The 23,174-nt window shown below is 38.8% G+C and overlaps 1 protein-coding gene across 9 annotated transcripts in view; it reads right to left on the reverse strand.

Annotated features, from left to right (window-relative positions):
- Positions 1-21,032, reverse strand: part of map2 (microtubule-associated protein 2) — a 150,740-nt gene extending 129,708 nt beyond the window's left edge. For 4 of the 9 annotated variants that reach the window (XM_074694335.1, XM_074694333.1, XM_074694334.1 and 1 more), the window contains exon 1: positions 20,915-21,017. The gene's annotated coding sequence lies outside the window, so the exon portion shown is untranslated. Of the gene's footprint in view, positions 1-20,555; positions 20,643-20,914 lie in introns of those variants that run through there. The other 5 variants (XM_074694330.1, XM_074694328.1, XM_074694331.1 and 2 more) reach the window with 4 other exon arrangements.
- Positions 21,033-23,174: the final 2,142 nt, after the last annotated feature.

Here is a 23,174-nt window from a genome sequence, read left to right on the forward strand (position 1 = left end):
GTCAGATTATGAATGGGGTTGTTTTCATTTTTGTTTTTCCAATTACGAATGGGATTCTTTATAAAGGTGGAACCTTGCTGGTGTGGCAGGTGTGTTCACCCGGAAGGTACGACAGGTTTTTGACCGCTGTGCGCTGTACGCTGTACGCTGTGGCAGCATGGTGCTGCAGGGTGAAGAAACTTTCTGTACTTGTATTAAACAAGCTGAACATTGTTATGGAAAATGAATTGACTGATCACAGAGAAAAGCAAAGATAACGTGGGGTTTCATTCATGAAGGAGCAGGGAATTGCAGCACGTCAGCCAGCATTGTCCATTGTGCTACCTGTAGAGGCCAAGCATTTGCTTGGCCTCTATAGACAGTCTTGAGTTTTCGTTTAAAACAACCAAAAAAATAATAAATCAGACCCTCCCATACCCCCCATACCTTCATTACCACAAAGATGGGTGTATTTGTGGTAATGTAGGTATGTGTGTGCACACACACACACACACACACACACACACACACACACACACACACACACACACACACACACACACACACACACACACACTGAGCAGACATTTAAGAGTAAAGTAGAAGAGGGATGGCTTGGCACCGAGACCTTGTGTAAGACCTTCGAGAGTCTAATCTTTTCTTGGCTGTACCTCCTGACAAATTTTACATCCCACAAAAAAAAAAATCACAGAACATCAGCTGAAACTTAAAAAAAAAAGGACCTGAATACCGCCCAATAATATCTTCAAATCACCACAACAATCAGATGTAACAAACATTTGTACGAGGTGTATTCATTTTTTTTTTTTTTAAGTTTGACCACAGTCCATCTGGAATGACTGGGGAGCTGGATTTTTTTACCTATACTGCAGCCAACCACCAGGGGGAGCAGTTTGTGTGTGACCTCACATCTTTCACAGTCTGTGAGTTCGGCAGAGTATGAACGACTATTGCAGCCACACCCTGAGAGTTAGTTGAAGATTGGCAGGCAAGTTCCTAAAGCTAATGCAAAGAATACAGAGTTTGAAATGTTGGGCCACTTTCCTACACAACCTCATTCGCTTTCAAATATCTGATGCCAACAGGCCAACCCATCAGCATAGGAAGAATAACTAATAAAGATCTCAAAATGTTTGGAATAGGTCCATCTCAGGCTGAGTGACACTATCTAAATCACTTAGTCACTTCATTTCATTCCCTGGGGTTCAGAGTAAGAAATTACTCACTGAGGTTTGTGTTTTACATCCTAGAAATCAGCACTTTTAGATCTGCTTGGTGCAGGTCACACAGCTAACAGGTAGTTTAAGCCTCAATTTCTTCCTCACACAGGTCAGCGAGTGTGAGCGTAAATGTGTGTATTCTGTCAGTTCCAACATCCTCAGTGGGGTAATCCCGTAATTTCCCCCAGTAAGGAGTTTCCCACTCACACTTGATCTAATATAAACTACCTCTTAATCCTGGTAATCTTATAACCATTAAACCTCCTGTGCTGCTGTGTGCAGCTTCTTTTGAATGCCTTCTCTATTTTTAGTGTTTCATTCTGTAAAAACAGGCGATTAAGGGGTGAAGGCTTAGCAGAGACATTAGACACACACTGGACAGCTGGATTTCACATTTCAGCTTTAGGATTGATGAGTGTTAAATTCCTTTTTCATTTCATTCATTTCATATATCTGTGCCAGTCTTTTCCAATCATTATTTTAATTCATTATATTCTGTAGAGATTAGATTATGGAGAGACAAAGTGATATCCAATAAGAGCTGACCCTCTTTTTAATGTTTGATTCCATTAAATTTTCACAGAGCTGGATGTGAAACCCAAAATAAATTCACATCTGACTCAGAGACACTGAACTCTTTATTTAGTGTTTTAATTTAAACTGTTATGCTCATATCCAGAAATGAAATTCAAACCGTTTTTGCGCACTTTAGGGTTTCATTACTAAAGCTATTGAATAATTAAGGCAGAAACAGTTTTATGCCTTTAGGGGATGAGCTCCAGCTCTTTTAATTTGGAGAACTTTTAATGTAGAAGCGTTCAGGAAACCACTTTTCTGGTGTTCATTCTTGTGTGTGTGTGTCAAAAAAACAAACAGGACTGGCTGCTGCAAACCAAAGAGTAGTTAACTTGTTTGTGTATATGTCTTTGCCCCAAGTGGAGGAGATTAAGTGACTTGGGGTCTTGCTCTGAGGTGAAAATGAAGTGAGAGATTGACAGACAGATCAGATCGACAGTGATGCAGACATTACACCGGTCATCTGTGGTGAAGACTGAGTTGAGCCAGAAGGAAAGGCTCTTTATTTACTGGTTAATCCATGTACCGAGTCTGACCCTCACCGATGGCCACAAGCTGTGGGGTAGTGACCAAAAGAACAAGATTGCAGATACAAGCGGCTGAAATGAGCTTTCTCTGCAGGGTGTCCGGGCTCAGCCTAAGGGAAAGGGCTCAGAGCTTGGACATACGGCAGAGGCTTGGAGTAGAGCTGCTCCTCCACAAAGACAGAAGCCACATGAGGTAGTTCGGGTAAGGATGCTTCCTGTATGCCTCCTTGGAGAGGTGTTTAAGGCATGTCCAGCTGGGAGGAGACACCAGAGGGGCCCAAGAACGTCTCAGTATCCCCCCACACTAAGGAAGTGTTTTTGTCTAATTTTTTTTTTTTTTTTTTTTTAAATGTGTCATTATACTGGGTTTGAGCCACGTTCAACTGGTTAGTTCAGAAAAATGTCTTGTTACAAGTTACTTAAAGAAAAGGAATGAGGTCTGAATTGTTTTTGTTTTTTTTAACAAGGTAACCAAGGTTTTAACAAGGTAACCAAGGTTTTTCACATAACACAGAACAAAAAAAATCCCCAACTTTGAATTAACAGCCAGACAGTGTTGCAGATATAAATATAATATATATATATATATATATATATATATATATATATATATATATATATATATATATATATATATATATGTGTGTGTGTGTGTGTGTGTGTGTGTGTGTGTGTGTGTGTGTGTGTATGTATATATATATATATATATATATATATATATATATATATATATATATATATATATATATATATATATATATACTAAAATAAAATATAAATTAAATAAAAAAAACTTCAAATTAAAATAAATCATTATAATAATAAAATAAATACAATAAATCATGTAGATAGATCAACAAAAATTACACGTGTAATAAAAAAAAAAAAAAAAAAAAAAAGACACATAAACAGATGTACATTACATGCATAAATTGCCAGGTGGCATGTTTTCAACAAATTTTATAAATGGTTGCCAAGTTATCTGAAATGCTCTGGTGCACCCGCTGATTCTATATCTTATTTTCTCTAAATGTACAAGACACATTACCTCCCTTATCCACTGACCATATGATGGGGGTACAGAGTCCTTCCATTTTGACAAGATGAGTCTTTTGGCTAAAAGGGAGCAAAATGCAATCATATTTTCTTGACTTCTCTGAATTGTTTGTAACAAGTAAAAATATCTGCCAAAGGAACAAGAAAAGGTTGCTAGAAAATTTGCTTGACACAAAATAATGTCTTGAAACAAGTAACTTTGCTCTTGTTCCACTGGCAGATTTGTTTTACTTATTATTGCTTATATTACAAGCAATTCTGACCTCATTTTTGTCTTTAAATGACTTGAAACAAGACATTTTTATGGCTTGACCAGGTGAATGTGGCTCATATAGAGTATACAAAGACAATTTTTACTACAAAATAAGACAAAAATACTTGATAAGAGTTCAGTTTTTTTTAGCACAGAGGAGCTGGTGGAAGTGTCTGGGAAAGCGGGGCAATGGTCTTCACTAAAGGTATTGCTGCCTCTATGATCCGGACCTGGACAAGCAGTGGAAGATGTGATGGGATGTTTATATGTCTGCACTGCCATTATGAGTTGATGAAAATTGAATTTAATAACGTAACTCTTCTCTGGGCTGAGATTTCTGACACTAAAACCTGAACTTGAATTGTTTTAGAGTTTTATAAAGCATGATCAGGTTCACTTTCTTATGGATGTAGATGATGCGATAGTCTGAAATGAATCTGGATTGTGCAAACTGAAAATTAATTTTGTGTTTTTTGAATTTAGAGTTGAATTTTTACGTTGGTTAAATACAATTTCAAAACAATGAATACAGTTTCAGATCATTCCTTTCAAATTCAGTATAATAAGTCAAATTCAGTTTCAGGTGGCACAAATCTCAGCCCATACTTTTCACTTCTTTCAGTTTTGGTCTGTAAAAAGATAGAGATTTACCTTCCTTCCTGAAGTGTTGACTTTTAAATATACCTCTAACTTTTTGTAAACCCATTTTTACTAATAGACACATCAGTTGAGAAAATGTGAGCCATTCAAGAAGCCAAATTTATCCTTAGTGCGTCCATACTGTATGTCCGTATGTTTTAGTTAGTTTCTCCAACCGTCTGTGTGAGACGATGAAGTCTGGCAGACTGAGTCAGTCAGGTGCGGCACATTGTGTGAGACAGTGTGATCAAAATAGGGTTTAGCAAGAGCAGATGGTCAAGATTAAGGCCTAAAAGCAGAGAGCACTTCCCCTCCCCCCTGGAGAGTCTACCCACAGGTTGCTTTAGAGAAGGGTGCACACACAAACACACACAAACACAGACACACGCACACACAAGGATCTTAAAGACGATCTTGGATATTCCCAGGGACATCATGGAACAAAGCTCTGAGGTATTTATAGAGGTAGGGCTGAAGTGAATTTGCTCTGTCAAACAAAGGAAACTCTAAAAACGACAGCGTTCAAAGAAGGTTCAAAAACTCCAAGAACAAAGACAGATTCCTCTTCTAATCTTCTGTTAAAGCAGGTTACTGGAGGGTTTTATCTTTATTTTCATGTATGGATTCTAAGAAGTCTAAGAATGTAAGTTCAGTTTTTGTTTCTGCACGCGCGTTGACACCAGTTCACTATTCGACTAAAAAAGGACGACTGTCTTCCCAAAGATAAAGACAGAAAAGATAAAACGCAACACTTCAAACCGATAAGGGAATAATTCCTGCTCTTGTCACATGTAAGCTTTCTCGCTCTGAATTCCCAAGGATTTCCGACAACTTCAGAGACACAGATCACACGTAGCAGAGCATCTGGTGACTCCTCCGGTAATATGTTGGGAAACGGGGAAAGCCTGGAAGCCAGGCAGTGAAACAGAAGCATTGGAAGTGTCTAGTTCTAAATACTGACTCAGTATTTAGTCGGTTTTACAAATTCTGAGGCCTTACAGCTAAAATACATCAGCTGCATCTCCAGTCCATCTCTGCACCACATCATATAGTTTTCCATTCAAGTCAATTTGTCAACTTACACTGGATCCACTCTGCTGCGGTCAGACTGTGTGGCTGGTCTGTCATGCCACAGAAAATACTCAACCATCCTATTCTGCCAGATACCGGAGCTGTGACACATACATTCACTTTAGGGAAGACAGAGTGGGACAGGAAACTACCAAAAAACACCCAAAGACTTTCAAAAGTAAACAAATTGTGTCAAAATCAGATCATATTTAGTTTGACTAAAAAACAAACAGACATAATGAGCAGAGCCCATCAAGGAGGTTTGAGGTTTTACAGCCCAACATGAATGAAGAGAGACTTATAGATGGAATGGGAAGCACAGGACCTCCTCGGTCTGTGACTCCAGCTGTCTGTCAGTCTTACAGCTTGCTGGACTGAATATGCAGCCAGGCAAACCCAATCAACACACAACAGAGCAAAGCCGAACTGCAGATGTATCAGTCAGGGAGAACAGCAGGAGAGACCCTGAGGTACAGAACAGAGCAGACAGGTACTAGTAGCAACACTAGTAGCAATATGACACTGATAAAATCAGACACAGCATGAGAGGAGGTGCTGAGGTGGAAGTGGGTGACAAAGTGAGAGGCTAAGGCTGTTTTAATGGAAAGCTCATTTTGCTATTTGCCAATTGGACGCATTGATGTACCAAGCTGGCATTAAGAGCGGTTGATGGCCTGAGCTTGATAAGAGAAACTTATCAATGGAGTGGGACACGTGTGAACTCCTCAGTCTGTGACTCCAGCTGTAGCAGCCAACTATATGTCGTGCTATCGGCAGCCTGGTGCTCCTACGTATCTGTAGGCTAATTTGACAACAATAAACACTGTCAGTTTGTTCGTAGTTTAGTAGCTGTTTATATTTAGCTTAACTGATAGCCTGGTGCTCACATGTCTGTAATGTGTAACGTTAGTGAACCCTGGTCATGTCCTGCCAGTCATCTACCAATCAGAGCTAACGTAACCTCACTCTTCATTTTATTGATAGACTCTGAAGTTTAAACAGACCACTGCAGAATAACTGCTGCAAGTGGGTAGGAATGAACATTAGCATTAACAGTTTAGCTCCTGTGTTAGCCTTTAGCTCGTGCTCTATCTCTCTCCTGTTTATCTTTCTTCTGCTCTTCTGTCCTTTTTCTGTCTGACAGTTAGGCTCCAGTTTTCACCATCACTACAAAATTAATCACAGAAATTGTTTTCAGCAGAGAAAAACATAGATCTCTCTTCTCACTAATAAACTTTGTCAGCTGGCGTGGCGTGGTGTTGTCATGGAGACCCAGACGAGCCATAAATGAATTGGTCTTGCTTGACCTGATCAGGAAGCAAAGAAGTAGCAAGTAATATTGGTGCTGATAATCTCATTTTAAAGTGTGGATAACAATCAGGTATATATCGACTTTTTCAAGATGACTTTCAAACTCCTCACAGCCCCTTTAAATAAATCTTCAAATATTCTCTTTCATCAATGTGCCACACTTCACTTTCCTAAGAGCCATTTCCCTTGAATCAAAAACAAAAGCTTGTTCCTGCGCTACAAAAAAAGTCTGACATTTTGAGTTACACTGGAACACAGTGACATTTCATTAACCCCCTGTCGTCGCTAATGTGTGGAAATGCATCGCTGACTGAGCCTGGCGTGAATAAATGAACTTTAACATACCTGAGATTCATTTTTACCTGAAACTCTGAGCAGTGTGCATCAAAGCAGCCAGAAAAAGGTCACAAAATGTCTTTTCTTCGTGTGTTCTCTGTTCTCTCATTAACTTGTGGAAGAATAACGAAGGTTTCATGCCCCTGCAGCACTGTAATTCAGCAGCCATTGTGTCAGGTTTTAGTGGCAGACCTTAGGGGGCGTCACCATCAACCTCTGCGCTTCATCAAAACAAGCCATTAAGAGGAGTGGGATGGGAGACAGAGTGGTAATACTGAGACTTTTCAACAAAGGGATGTTTAGATGCAATTATCCTGACGGAGGCTGCAGAACCAGCTGTTTATGTAAGCTTACTTAGCATTCACTATCTGCATGTACAATATGTGGAGCGCCATCATTTCTACAGCACTCTGCTGCCAAAGCTTTTATAAACCTGTCTGTACTCAGCTTTGTCAAAGATGTTGACTGACAGGATGTCTCAGAGTGCAATTTCTGCTAACAGATACTCGCTCACTGGCCTCTTTATTTGGAAACTAGTACCGGGTTTGACCTCTTTCACCTTTAGAGTTACCTTCATTCTTTGTGGCATAGATTCAAAAGGGTGCAGAAAACATTTATCAGAGATTTTGTTCAATATTGACATGAAAGCATCAACACTGCTATAGATTCCTTGCCTGACGTTATATGGTGTATGAGATGATTTGAACTTTGTGACATGGAGCGTTATCCTGCTAGAAGTAGCCATCAGAAGATGGGTACACTGTGCTCATAAAGGAACAGACATGGTCAGGAACAATACTCAGGTCGGCTGTGGACTTTAAACCATGCTCAGACCCACAGTGTAGAAATAAAACACCCCCTCACCACGACATCACTACCTACAGCCTGAGTTTTTGATAGAAGACAGGATGGATCCATGCTTTCATGTTTTCACACCAAGTTCCGTCTCTACCAGTGTGGTACAGCCTCTGCTGCTGTAGCCAATCAGCTTTGAGGTTGGAGGTGGTTTTCTGCACGTCTTGGTTGCTTAGTGGTTCTTTGAGTTAGGGCTGGGTGATGATTAACCTGACACGCCAGACGAACAGTTTCATATATCCGCCACGGAAATATTTCACTAGTCCATCTGGGTAGCAGCTATTCCGATTTGTTTTCAGAGGCGGGACTTTAAAAAAATCCACAGCTGGTTATTGGACGACCGTTCTGATTAACACACTCACCACAGACCAATATACATCAAGCCACGGTATGACGTAGCTTATGTGAGCCAATGCTTCTAAGAAACAATAGATGAACAACTACTGAATCACGAGAAACAGCTGTGATAAAGGCGTTAGACGTCAGCTTCCGTTTTTATGAGTTTAACTTAAGAATCAAAGGAACTCTGACGAGTACGAAAGTCTGCTGACGTCACGTCTGCTCCCAAAGCTCCCGCCTCTCTTCCCTGATTGGGCCGGTCAGAATTAAGCCGAGTGAAATCGTTGGTCAATGGAGCCTGGCAAGATGGACCTGCAGGAGTTCAGAAACTTAATCAGGCAGGTCCATCTGCTCTGCAAGGTTAGGTAAAAAGTCAAGATCACGATTCACTGAACCTTCTACTTTAATTTCAGTTAATGCTCAATTATACTTCCAACTCAGTTCATTCTGTAAATATTTGTCTGATTTTGAAACAATGGAAGTGAAAACTCATCAGCAGAATGGAAATGTCTTCAGGGAAAAAATATCACATTTTCCTTTAAAAAGGAGGAAAAAACAATTTTTATTTCTTGTAGCAAAATGAATAGTTTCAATGATGTGGTGTTAATACTGGAAATGACTTTCACCTTATGAAAAGGCTACTTTACTACTTTTGAATGGATGTCATCCTTAGTGTGTCCAAACTGACACTGAATCCCTTTAGGGAACAAACTGCTCAAGTTGTGCTGTGGACTCCAAGTTTGAGTTTTTCTTCATGACGCTTCTGTCCCAAAACCTTTAGAATAGAACTTTATTTGTCATTGCAACAAGTACAACAAAATTGCAAACTCTCTAGACAACTCAACTCTAGAGTCCTGACGAATCAAACCACAGTCAAATAGAAACCATATAATCTACATGTATCACTTAAGCTATGCTCAGTCCGTTCTTGGTCCAACTAAGCTGTTTATAGCTGTCTTAATAGCCTGATCTCATGCTGATGAAGCTCATAGTCCGACTTCTTAATCTGCATGTAAATGTACTGTGTGTAGCAGACTGATTGGGACAGTGTCATGTCACATGGCCTCATTTCTTCTTCTTCTGCTGCTGGTTTTCTGGCAGCCTTCACTCTTTGCTACACCTGGCTGCCTGTTGTGTAACTGCACAACCAATAGTGTGTTTTCAGGGAATGGTGTATTGGTAAAGAGTAAAATTACAATGGGTGAAAATCAAAATAATCAACACCACAGTTTTACGTCAGTTAGAAGCTCTAAATGTCTGTTTTGATTATTTTTCTATTAATTGCCGTGCCCTAATTTCAGTTACCGTTGCCCTTCTATCTTTCTCAAACAAACTTGGCCTTCTTCCTCTGACCTCTGGCATCAACATGATGTTTTAGCCAAAAGAACTGCTGCTCACTGGATATTTTCTCTTTTTGGGACCATTCTCTGTAAACCCTAGAGATGGTTGTGGGTTAAAATCCCAGTAGATCAGCAGTTTCTGAAATACTCAGACCAGCCCGTCTGGCACCTGTTAAATCACCTTTCTTTCCATTCTGATGCTTGGTTTGAGCTTCAGCAGTCGTCTTTAGTGTGTCTATGTGATTGGCTGATCAGATATTTGAGTTAACGAGCAGTGGGACAGCTGGTCCTGATCAAGCGGCTCGTGAGTAGAAGATGTCTGATCTAAGAGCTTAAAGAATCTCTGAAAGGGTGAAAGAAAAGAGGGTTTGGGGACGAGAATGATGCACAAATGTCTTTTTCTTTTTTAAACCCTTGTGGACAAGGAGGAGGAGGTGGGTGGTTGAAGTTTGCAGGCACTGGGTGGGAAGATAGCTGTCTGTGCACCTTGCTTTGGATCATATCAGGGGGTTTGTTTCCCTGTAATGAGCCAGTGCAACTTTCTAATTTGCACTGGTGTTTGTAAAGAGACACCAAACTGCCTTTCTTTGTTCACAGCAATGACAATAAAGTGTTATTCTATTCTAAATACAGAAAACAATTGTAAAGCTGCGGTCTACCTTGCTGACAGGTTATCTAGTTGTTGCCCACACACACCTCCATGAAGCGTGTCATTGTTTAGAGCATGCAGGGAATCACAGAAGTGAATGAACCAGTTGGAGAGAAACTAAACCACTCAGCATTATATCACAAAAATATGCGTGGCAGATATCAAAGGAAAGACACGCTGGAGATTTTTCTTTTTTTCCCAGTAAACGATACCCACACACACACACACACGCACACTCCTACACAAGGCTACCACACTGTACCAACACTAATCCACAAACACCATCACACACTGAACAATCACACATCAGTCACATAACAAACATTCAATCCTAGAGGAGAGGAAAGGAGGGAAGGAGAGGAAGAGAGGCGAGGCAACGCTGAATAGTTAGGTGAGCAGTGACTCACACTTATGTTGTCCTGGTTCAGCCCACACATGTTTTTCTGTGAGCTCTCTTTCTGCTCTGTTATGTGCCGTTCGGAAAGGAAAATATCCAGTTCTGCTCAAACAGATACATCCTATAGACTTCAGACTGATGCTAAAAACAAATTCCCTATCCAGGTTTTTATTTTTATTTCTTACATTTACATTCCTCTGTGCCACATGAACAGCAGACAAACTTTTTCCATAGAGAGAATTCTCTATCACTTCGTCCACCAACTATAGGTACAAGCTAAGTCTAGGAATGCACTAAACTGGATTTTTTGCTAATATCCAAAATGCCAATGTATAACAACTTATTTAGCCACAAATTGGAACCAGTATTTTTTTCTGTGCACACAACTGCAGAGATCATCAACTCTCTTCTGTATTGGAAGTAGCATATTACATCATGGTGTATACCCTTATTACATTTGTAATATAAAATTCATTTCTTGTGCACAACCAGAAAAATATATTTGAAACTGTAGATTTTTTTAATGAGAACTGCTTTCAAACAAAAAAAAAAAAATATCCAAAAGATAAATCATACTTGAAAGCTGGATGATACTCTTCCTGAAAAAATCATAACTTACCCACAACCAGGGTGAATTTGGCCAGTTTTTATAATTAACAGTCAGTAAACATAACCTCTGTTCACAGGGAACATGTGAGAAGTGCAACTGTCTAGCTATTGAACCCAAATTGAATAAAACGGTTTACTTTGGTAAATGTGCCTACATGAGTCAGCAACATGTACCTTACAGACTGCTGCTTAAATTTAAGTTTGACTTAAAACATATGGGACTGCTCAAAATCAAAAAAACTTAAAATTATCTGCAACTTCAGCTCATTATTTTATCTGTGTATTATATCCTCAGAATTTGGTGTGTTGGCCAATATCCAATATTTAATATTAAGTCAAAATCTTCTGATACCCATAACATGCTGAATATTGTCTATCCCTAGGTAAGCCCCCTGTCTGTAAAGTGCAACAAAAGCATCACAAACTCCAATCTCTACCTAGGGATGGGTACCTTTCACATTTGAAACGATACGGTACCGATGCCCGGTACCTGGCAATCGGTACAGGTACTCAACGGTACCAAGTTTCGGTACTTTTTTGTGTTTATGTGGTAAAAAATATCAATTTTTTTTAATAATGAAATATACAAAAAATTTCAATTGAATAAATGTATTCTTCATTATATAACCTTGCAATGCTGTGTTCATGTCCAGCATGGAAAATCTCCTACTCTTCCACTCCCTCACAGTCACAAGGATGCATTCAGGTACCTAAACATGGTGCCTTTTGGTTTTACACGAATCAATACCCAGTACTTTTGACAGAATTCGGTCGGTACCTATAAAAGTACCTAATTCGGTACCCATCCCTATCTCTAACATGATCAAGGAGAAAAGTCTTTAACTTATGATTCATGTTAGGACCTAATTTTTGCTAGTGTTGGCAAGATCAGCATATTAAGTGAGGATGGAGCGCATTGTACACTGCAAAAATTGAAATCAAATTAAGGGTTTGTCTGATTTTAAGTAAAAACATCAGACTCAATGTAAGTCACATTCACCCTTAATATAGAGAAAAATGTTTTAATTTAGGATATTAAAAGCTAACATTTAGGCCTAAAGTGCTTGAAGTGAGTCAAAAAAAATCCATCAATGTGGTTAAAAAAAAGTTTGCTTCCCAGATATATTGTTATAGGAAGAATGTCTTAATTCAAGAAACTTGTAATATTTTCTTAACCCTATGGAAGACTTTTTTTCTTCATCTTTTACACTGTAAAAAACTGAAATCTTAACAAGTGTTTTCACCTTATTTTTGTAAAAAATTCTTATACTTGGTATGAGCCACGTTCAACTGACAAGTCAAGAAAAATGTCTCGTTAGAAGTAATTTAAAGACAAAAATGAGGTCTGAATTGTAAAAATAAAAATCTACCTGTGGGATGAGAAAAATTTGTTGTTGACTTTCTTGAAATTAGAACAATGTCTCAATACAAGAAACTTTTCTCTTATCCCATTGGCAGATTTTTTTTTTTGTACTCATTAAAAGCAAATCAGACCTCATTTGCATCTTTTTCTGGGCCAGTCTAATGAATGTTGCTCATATAAAGTCTAAAAAGAGATTTTTTTTTTACTGAAAATAAGACAGAACACTAAATAAGATTTAATTTCTTTGCAGTGTCCAAGTAGTACAGGTTTCATTTTTTGCCTCTGATATCTTGAAATATGACATTTATCTGGACTTGTAAGTTTAATGTGGCTTTCATTAAGTCCGATGAAGTGAGGTGTTTTTACTCAAAATAAGACAAACACTTGCTGAGATTTCACTTTTTGAAGTGTAAAGCTGATAATGGGTAAGGCTGAAAAGTGGGGCTTCAAAAATAGAGCCCTGAAAAGCTAGCTTACATAGATACTTGCTTCCTTAACAATGTACAGTAGTCTCCATACCTCCATTTTTGATCTATGAGAGCAGCTCAGGGTCAAGTTTGACCCTTTTTATGTTTTCAGTCATCTCATTGAAAGAGCACGAGGATCAGCGAGTTACAAACAGCTGTGGTCCATCCTGGACTCAGAGCTGTCAAGAAGACAGATGGACTCTTGTGTTAGGTGGACTCTTATGGATTCCATTTGACTGATCCAGGCTCCCACAAACCAAAGGTGAGCCAGCTTGACCCAAGCAGGCCTCAGGGCACAACAGAAAACAAGCAGAAGCACAATGAGATGTGGAAAAAATGGGCATCTGACTCTGTGGGGCAACAGGTAGAAACCTGTCAGCAGAGAGTGTCTTGTCTTTAGCTGTGGGTCAGATTAGGTCAGCCATATCTGAACGATTGCCAAAATGGAAATGACTTTGCTTGCTTGCCTGTGATGGCCAAACCCCTGACAGAGCAGTCAGGTGTAAAACATTGAGGTCAGCGTTTTGCAGTCAATCAGCTGTTAAAGGTTTATATCGCTCATTATGAGTTACACTTCCTCATGGTCTTTAATGATCGAACTGAAGATGAGCTCTACAATCTCATGGGCGTGATCACGTCACAGGTAAATAAATGAGGGAAACTTAAAAACTTAAAAGATAAAACCTCAGAATTACAACAGCTGTGAATACGACACAGAACAAACCGATTCAGCTCATTCAGCCATGAGATGTTATTTAAAAAATGTTCAGACTTCACTGACCATGAAGCATGACTGGTGTTAAGAAACTGGACTATAGCCATCCTGGTCTCCTTGGCCCTCTGCCCTCCCTGTAAAGCTGCACATATAAGCAGCTACCTTATGTACAATGCCAAGCACTCCATCAATGACACGCTGGTTGTTTATGGTCCCTGTATTCCACCTTGATTCTTATTTATGCTCTTTATCCTTGGAAAGAGACAAGGTCATCATCAAGTGCTGAGGGGAGAGAGGACACCAGGACAGCAGAACTCGAGTCAAAGCAGGAAGCAATCATATGTTTTATTTTTAGTTAAATTGTCTGATATGATTTAATATGAGCCACATTCACCTGACAAGTCCAGAAGAAGAAGAAGAAATGTCTTGTAGATAGATAATAAAAGACAAAATGAAACCTGAATTGCTTCTAAAAATGTCTATAAATGGGCAAAGAAGAAATTGCTTGTCAGGTTTCTCGAAATAAGGATGTCTTTATACAAAAATCTAAACAAGTAATGTTTTTCCTCACACCAAAATAAGTCATCAAGGCTTTTTGGATATCAGTTTTTTCATTGTTCATTTCTAGGAAATGTTCATGTATATTCTTTAATTGTTTTCAGTCAACAAAGCATGTCTCGTATTTTTGTCTTCTGCCGTTAAATGAAACTATAAGTCCGCTGAAATGACACATTGTGAATTCATTAAAGAGCTCTGCTTTCACTAAACATCAGACACTTTTCACCCCTCTTACCTAATCTCCAAATCAACACTGCTGACTATGGTAACTTTTCTGACCTCTCCTGCCTGAAACCTACAAAAACCATAGGTACTGTTGTGGATGAGCTGTTGGTTGAAGAAGATATGGATATTTTTTACTGTAGTGAAACTGCTTTGTGTAAGTTCTGTTGAATAATTAAACTGTACAGTGGAAATAGACTGGTGTGTTTTTTTTCAGGGCCAATACTGATTATTAGTCGTCAAGGAGGCAGATAACTGATATCTGAGGTTGATATTTAATTTTGGAGAATACAAACTCCAACACATAACCTTGTTTCAGTGCCTTTAAGCATATGTTTATCAAACAGCTCCCAGGCTCAGCAGCATGTTTATAAAGTTAAATAAAAACTTTAAGAAATAGAGACTGGGATGTTTATTACAATTTCAGGAGAGTTGACTTCCTAAATTTGGCTTTAAAAAATGCTCTCCGGAGCTTCTCCACTCAGGATAATCTTTTCTCCTTTCCACAGTGTTTGTGCACTGTGCATGCACTGCTTTTACTGCTGATTGGCTGTTATCAGAGCCATGGCTCTGTGTGTGACCAATCAGATGGTACTGTGGGTGGGACAATGCTGGAGACATATTCAAATCTCTGATAAAAACTCACCTTTTCAATTAGCTTTTAATTTGTGATTGTACTGTTGTTTTGTTTTCTTTTGTTTTGTTCTGTTTGACTTCTGTTTGTTGCTTGTATTGATTTTAACAGTTGTAAAGTGTCTCTGACTTCTTGAAAAGCGCTACATAAACAAAATTTATTATTATTATTATTATCATTATTTTTATTATTATTATTATATGGTGTGTTCCATTTGCACAAGGAAGTCGGCATATACAAGGGAAATTTCAACTGAACCACCCCCTGAGGTCAGAATTTCCTACCACGTAGTCAACAGATCCACACCAAGTTTACAATCAAAGATGGCTGCCCCGGCTGTAAAAAGTTACTAAGCTTCTGTTGTATTCCATTTATTTTATCATTTCTAATCAGTGTTTCTCGCAAAAAATCAGCCATACACATAGCATTATTCAATGTTTATACATAAAGAACATAGCTGTTATGACAAGTTTTTCCAACTTGGCAACTTAAACGCTTTTAAATCAGAGATGATCTCATTCCCACTTCCAAGTTCCGATGTAAATGGAACACAACAATAGTAGTGACTGCAGACAGAGACACATGGCTGCACCAGAGCCAAAATAACAGTCTTAAATTGTTAATCAGTCGTCAGATTAAAAAAGGCAGATTTGCCTCAAAATGTTGAATATCGGTGCCGATATATGATCTATCTGTAATTCATTACTGATGTTCTTGCACTGTTCGAACAGAAAGCAAAGCCGAGAGGAAGTGACACATGAATTGCTTATTAAAGACTAAGACTGACAGGTTGTTTTTTTTACTTTCAATAGGCACTTCTAGGGTCATTTTTGTCTTGGTATCTTTAATAAAAGATTGTACTGGACTTGTCGGGTGAATGCAGCCCATATTAAGTCTTTTTAGACATGTTTTTACTAAAACTAAGACAAAACATCGCTTAGATTTTAGTTTTTGCAACTGCGAGAGTGGGAACTCAGGGTAAGCTATCCCACTCTACTACTTACCAGACAATCGGGTTATTCCTAAGTAAAAATGACTGTCGAACAGTAATATAAACTTTGATTCACAATAATAAGGATATGTGCGACAGTTTCTTGCTGACATTACTATTTGAGGATCTTCAGCTTTGGGGAAAGGTCTGTGATGTCATCACCCAGAGTTCTAGAAAACTGTAATTGCAAGTTTAACTTTAAAGACAATAAAAAAACAAATTGACAATATTATGGATAGACCGATTATCGGCCGGGCTGATTATCGGGGCCAATATCTGGCCGCTATTGGCCTTTTGTTTAATCCGAAGGCCGATAAGAAAAAAAATTAAAACTAAGTTGCTACAGCTCTGATGCAGCTGCTTCGCTGTCTGCAGTCACGACTCAGTCCCCAGCACTGTCCCACCCACAGTACCATCTGATTGGTCACAAGCAGAGCCATGGCTCAGGAAACAGCCAATCAGCAGTGCAGTTATTAAAGTTACATTGAAATTTTGGAAAATTTTATTTACTGCAGAAAACTTTAGCTTCTTATTTTTTTTAAGTTTTCATTTAACTTTATAAAACATGCTGCTAAGCCTTTGAATGTAGTTAAGTGTTGGAGTTTGTATTGTTATAAATTTTGATACCAATATTTGCACTTTGACTGCAAATGAATATCGGCTTCAAATATCGGTTATCAGCCTCCTTGACTACAAATAATCAGTAGCGGCCTGGAAAAATCAATATCGGTCTATCTCTACAAAATATATACCATCCCAAATATGGAAAAAACATTGCAACCTTATGTAACACACAAGTCTTTTTTCAAAGCCAGGAGCACCCGCTAACTACCCTGTGAGCATGGTGACCAGTGAGTTGATCTTCAGAAAAAGCTGGAGTACCTCTCCCATGCAGAGAGGCAGGGAGGGAGATTGGCAGTTAGCTGGCAGACACGCTGGTGGAGTGTGTTAGTGCAGCTGCCAAAGCTACCGCAGAGTGAGTCTCTTTTTCATACAAAGAGCCTTTCCCACATTCTCTGTCTCACACTCACACTCACTCACACACACACAGCATTACGTCAACATGGTCACAGCTGAGGACTGTGTTCTTGTGTGCCTGCGTCCAGCTGACCAAGTATCCTTTTAGAATCAGGATTAAACTGTCTCACTGACACACAAAGCTCAACCTGTGGGTCAGCTTTACCGCCGCACACGTGTGAAGCAGCCTGTTGTGTTGATACCTTAGCTAACACCTTGACTGTGCACATGTGATCACACAACAAATCCCCTGTTTAACCTAGTTATGTAAGTCTAAATGATCGTCACAGCAGGGGAAACCAGGTGAACGTTATTTATATTTTCCACCCAAACTCTCTCAGGTATTTCCACCAGATCATTAGCACAGAGAAGTATTAAACCTGACAAAACTCTGCTTCTGAGGAAGTCAGCGGTCTCCCCTGCAGGTGGTCCAAAATGCTGCCACTCGGCTTCTGACTGGCACAAAGAAAAGACGACATGAGTTACTCTGTACAAGCCTCTCCCCACTTTTTACCTGCTACAAAGTACAGATTATTTCTCCACTATCTCTGTCTTTATTTCGCTCCGAGGTTCACTCCTGCCAATTACAAACCCAAAGGGGATTCTGTGCAGTGAGCTTGCAGAATATTCTTCACTTCGATTGATGTTTTTTTTTTTTGTGATGGCTCTGCAATCAAACCTGTCCAAAGCCAAATCCCAGGGTATATCTGGGCTCAATTTATTTACTAAAAATAAGCATGTGATGCACCCAGAGTCGAAAAACACCACGATAAAGAGTCCAAGAAAAGCAATCAGTGCTCTGGTTTATCTCCCAGTTCCTCGTGTGAATATCTGATGGACAGTCTTTCAAACCAGCAGCTACTGTATCGACCTCACTCACCACAGGCAGTGATTCATTAGCTGAGATATAAACCAGCCATGCATCACCTTGACATCTGCACCTTTAGCTGAACTTAATGAATACTTAATGAATATTCACTCAAGATCACATTAGTCCTGTAAATCAACGTGTATCAGATTCAGTTTGGGTTTGGAACAAAGGAATGTTCCTTCAGCAGGAGAGAAAAAGGGTACGACTATTGTTGGCCTTGAGAAGAAGACAGAAAAACTGAATTGAATCTACCCCACTAAGGATGGGTACCACATCAGGTATTTTTGTAGGTATCAATCAAATTCTGTTTTACAATATTAAAATCAGGATTCTTTGTTAAAAAAAAGTTTTTTTTTCTTGTTTTCAAATTTAAATTCTTTATCTCAGAAGCTGGATTTGAAAAAAAAGTTTCCCCTTTTCTCCAGCAGAGGGCAAAATGTTTTCCTCTGCCTCACGGGATGTGCATTTTTTGGGGACATATGTTTCCTGATAAAGTCTGTAAAAATTATCATCATCACTCACGAAGGCAGCCAATACTCAAGGGAAAAAAAAAAATCTTGTGCCGAGCAAGTCCTCCTCACCAGTAGTTGGCACTACTTGCTGTGAATCAACATGAATGTACCATGGTTAACAGTTAAACTGTGTTATTTTGCACTTTAGTTTATTTTGAAAAAATTAGTTAAACTCTGACAGTTGTCAGTTTTATTTTGTATTTTTGTTGATTTATTTAAAAAACATTGTAAACTCAGAGAGAGCTGTTTGGGTTTTATTTTGGACTTATTTGCAGAGTGACTGCGCTGTCTTTGTTCAAAATGATCTGTCACTGTTAAATATATATATATATATATATATATATATATATATATATATATATATATATATATATATATATATATATATATATATATATATATGTATATTTAACAGTGCAAATATATATTTGCATCAAAAGTACTAGTAGTATCTGTACTTGGTATTGCTGAGTACTTAAGAGGGAGTACTTGTAATGGTATGGGTCCTACAAAAAAAAAAAAACATGGTATTGAACATCACTAATCATCATTCAACTTTTTCACATGGTCAGGTGTTAAAAAAGAAAACTAAAAATCGCAAATACCAGAAATATCAAAGAATCGCAATTTAAATCTAATCTGCACCCCAAAAATTGTAAAAGAATCGAATCATGAGAAAGGCATACCATCTCTTCCCATTATTTTGGTACCTCAATGCACCCTTGTGACTGTGAGGGAGTGGCAGAGTAGGCGATTTTCCATGCTGGGCATGAACACAGTATTGCAAGTTTATACATTGAGGAACAAATGTGTTAAAATGAAAAACACATTTACACACTAAAGTACTGTAAATTGGTACCATTGGTTACCGATACTGACTGTCAGGTACCAGGCACTGGTACCGTATCGTTTCAAATATGAAAGGTACCCATCACTACACCTCACTTAGAGTTACAAACATGTAACAGTAAACACTTTAACATACAGTTGAAATCTTAAAAACCCACACATAACACAGACGTGTTAATCTACTAAAACAGAGGCAGAAAAACATTAAAAGGATTCCACAATTCCTTCCCTAAAGAAGCACATACAATACTTTAAGTTTGATACATCACACAATAAACTACGATCAATATCCTTTCCTCTTTCATTTCTTTGCTGCAAGCAATAGACGACCAAATCAGATTACACAACTCCTGTACTCAACCTGTACAGTGGGGAAAAATCCTAGTCTTGCAGGAAAACAACCCTGTTCCCTCAGCAAGGAGGAGCCCTGAGCTGCTGCCTCGGTTTGAATGCATCAAGCATTTAAATGTAACTGTGCACACGGAAAGTGGACATGACAGAGGGGAATCAATAGCCAGTCAGTATGCAAATGAGACCGCATGATGCCAAAAAAAAGAGGAAAGATATCTAAGCTCACAGTTTATTAAGTGTATGAGGTAAATGATATTCAAGGTGTCACAACACACCCTGCTTCAGCTGCATACTGTAGGGTTCATGATGAAGCTGGATATTCAATAAAGGGATCCTATCCTGATGTAGCCAGCTTTCATACATGGCTACATATGGAATCAATAAGCAGAACAGCAAGACAGCAGAGGCTCTATGTAAAAGAAAAATACAGGCTGTGATAGTAAAAGTGATGCATATAACAGGCTGTAATTTCAGTGATTAATCTGAGGAGCCAATATGACTCAGCACCTGTACTTCATCCCCTCTCTCTGCTTCTCCTACTGCCTTTCATAACACAGGTTTTAAACCACTACTCTGATTCTGCAGTTTCCAATTCACAGTCATTTCCACACTGACCTCTTAATACATCTTTATGTGATGGGTGAAACGCCTTCTTAAGCCTGGCAGCCAGGCACTGACACCGCAACAAGGCAAGTCCCCGCAGTGACCGCAATAGACTGAGCCTTTCTGTAGCACCATCCTGACATTACCCTCTCATCCGGTCCACAGAACAAACATTTAAGTGCGTAACTGGGCCGATAATAGGGAAGGCAATCAATAAGGCTTACCTATCTGTGCGATATGGCTCCTAGATCTGTAGCTCAGCTGTGATGTCATGTCAGACTAATTCCGCAACACTGCTCATGTAAACCTGGCTGCAAACAGAGATGAAACAGCACAGACTCAGAAGAACCCAGACCCAGTTCTCCTGTAGACGAACAATGCGTCCTTTCTCCATCCACACAGAGAGGGGCACCTCATCATTTCTGCTTCAGTGCCTGCTGAATTGCTCATTCAATGACGAGTGACTGACTCCATGTGATCGCCAAAACCCACCACCAGCTTCTGATTAAGGTGCAGTCATTCAAACACATTCGCTTGAGTGATAATGTCATAAAGTAATAAAAGAAATGATTTTTCCCTTTACCTGTTCGGCGCAGTGTCTCTCAGAGCAACTCCGGGTCTGTCGGACAGGCTCCGCAGCCTACATTTACCGTAATGAATGTAGTAGTCACGCAGAAACGTCGTGAAGTGCGCTCTTGTGATTACGGTGTGGTGACTTTCTTGAAAATGAGCACTGAGGCGAACATAAGCTTTACCCAAACTCATCCTTACATTTAAAACTGTAACAGGTCCTTGTCGGCGTCTTTTCACATTTTAATCTCTTTTACAGGATGCAGTTCTGCATATCTGAGATGATTAACATTGGCCTGAATGTGTGGCCTAGACACCCTAAAAGTGGCTCCTTGCTAACTCCAGGAAGCCCTCATATCTGTAAAAAGGCTTATGTATTCTCAAGTTTTTATATTATTTCAAAATTAACTTCCCAGTTGATAATAAAATTTCAAAAGCTGTGTTTTTCACTTCAAGGGGGCAGATTTATCTCAAAGCAACGCAGCTCACACGTCTGGTAGTTAGCGCTGCAGAAAAACCAACACACACAGGTGTTCCGGATAATAATTAATTACGTCTGCGTGTTACGTTACGTCAGCACGTCTTGGTTCTACGTCCTCCGTCTTCCCTGTGAAAGGACAGTAAGGATCTTTCTGTCTTTACTGTTGGTCTTAACCCTTTATTTGTTACTGGCCAGATTTCTTCTAACCTTGGTGTTAACATTCATACTTCCAATTGGACTATTTTCAGATACAACTTTTCTCCCAAAATGTAATTTTACACACTGCAATCAAAGAAGGGGAAAAGCATACATCAAAATTTAAAAATATAAATGCATAAAAACAAAATCAGTTGACGGCAGACATGCATTTCACATTTTTACAGAGTGAAAAAGTGCACAAGGACTTTAATGTACTGTATCTGGTGTTATGTTCTGGCCTTTGACATCTAAGAGCACCATCCAGAGCACATCTCCAGTCATTACAGGAATCTTAAAATACAATAGGCCAATGCACCACTTGAGTTGAAGCCATGACAAAGAAAAAAAATTAAAGAATTGAGAACAAAAAAGTATGTTTAAAATAATTCCTCATGTAAAAAAAAAAAATAATAATAATAACATTAATTTTTTTTTATTTATATACTGCAGGTAAAATAAGTATATGATACACTGCAGATTTTGCAAGTTTTCTAGAGAAAATCTGCACAAAATGGGTCAGAATCCCTGCTGCAGTGTCTGCAAACCTGGTCAAAAACTACAGGACACATCTGACCTCAGTGATTGTAAACAAAGGTTTCTGTACCAAGTTCTAAGTTCTATTTTCCTATTGTATCAAATACTTGTTTAATACCCTAAAAAGCAAATTATTAAAAAAAAAAAATCATACAATATGATTTTCTGGATTTTGAGATTCTTTCTCTCATAGTTGGGGTCTGGAATAAAAATTAAAGACTTATCCATTCTTTTAAGCGGGAAAACTGGCAAAATCTGCAGTGTGTGAAATACTTATTTTCCCACTGTCTCAATAACACTGTTTGAATTTCTTTTATTTTTTAAACATCTGTTCCAAGCTGCATTTCCTGATCCCATTGATTCCTTTTAACTTGATGCTACCTTTTCTGTTTTTTATTTATTTTATTGTTTAACTGTATTTTAATCATTTGTAAGGTGATCTTGAGTGTTATGGAATGTGCTTTTAAATATCATTTATTATTCTTATTAACCAGATGTCCACACTTTAACAAGTATTTGCCATTGTAACTATACTGTATTCATTGTTTTATGTTTGTTTTTTATGTCTGACCTGTTGAGCAGAATATTCCATACCCATGTGGACCTCCTTTGCTGTTAAGGCTTCAGAGCTGGCCCTCTGTCTGCCTGCCTGTAGAAAGACAAAAAAGTCTCTTTGCAGCACAGGATGTAGTGAAAGAAGCCATGTCCAAATATTTCTGCTCAAACGTCATCTATCACTAACTCAGAAAGCAAATTTCAAAACTAAGAGCATTCATTTGAAGAAAAATAAGTTGAGGGTTGGTGTCAGCAAACAAGCAGAGAAATTAGAATCTCAACCCACAGCAAAATCCTCATCCCCTCTTCTTACCTGGAATCAGTTAGAAGATCTTTTAATTCATTTCATGAGACTGAGATTCTGATTTCTGGAACCCAGTCTCTCAACCCCTTGCATGAAGCAACAGCCACACATGCACTGAGATGAGAGGGATGACCTTGACCACCATCTGCCCATTAGGCCTCCTGCTAGCTGTGAAGGACATCATCAGAGGAGGTTATGCAT

The sequence above is a fragment of the Halichoeres trimaculatus genome, unplaced genomic scaffold (assembly GCF_033239565.1).
Source record: "Halichoeres trimaculatus isolate MK-OKI-2021-1 unplaced genomic scaffold, fHalTri1.1 fHalTri1_scaffold_19, whole genome shotgun sequence".
NCBI classification, from domain to species: Eukaryota; Metazoa; Chordata; class Actinopteri; order Labriformes; family Labridae; genus Halichoeres; species Halichoeres trimaculatus.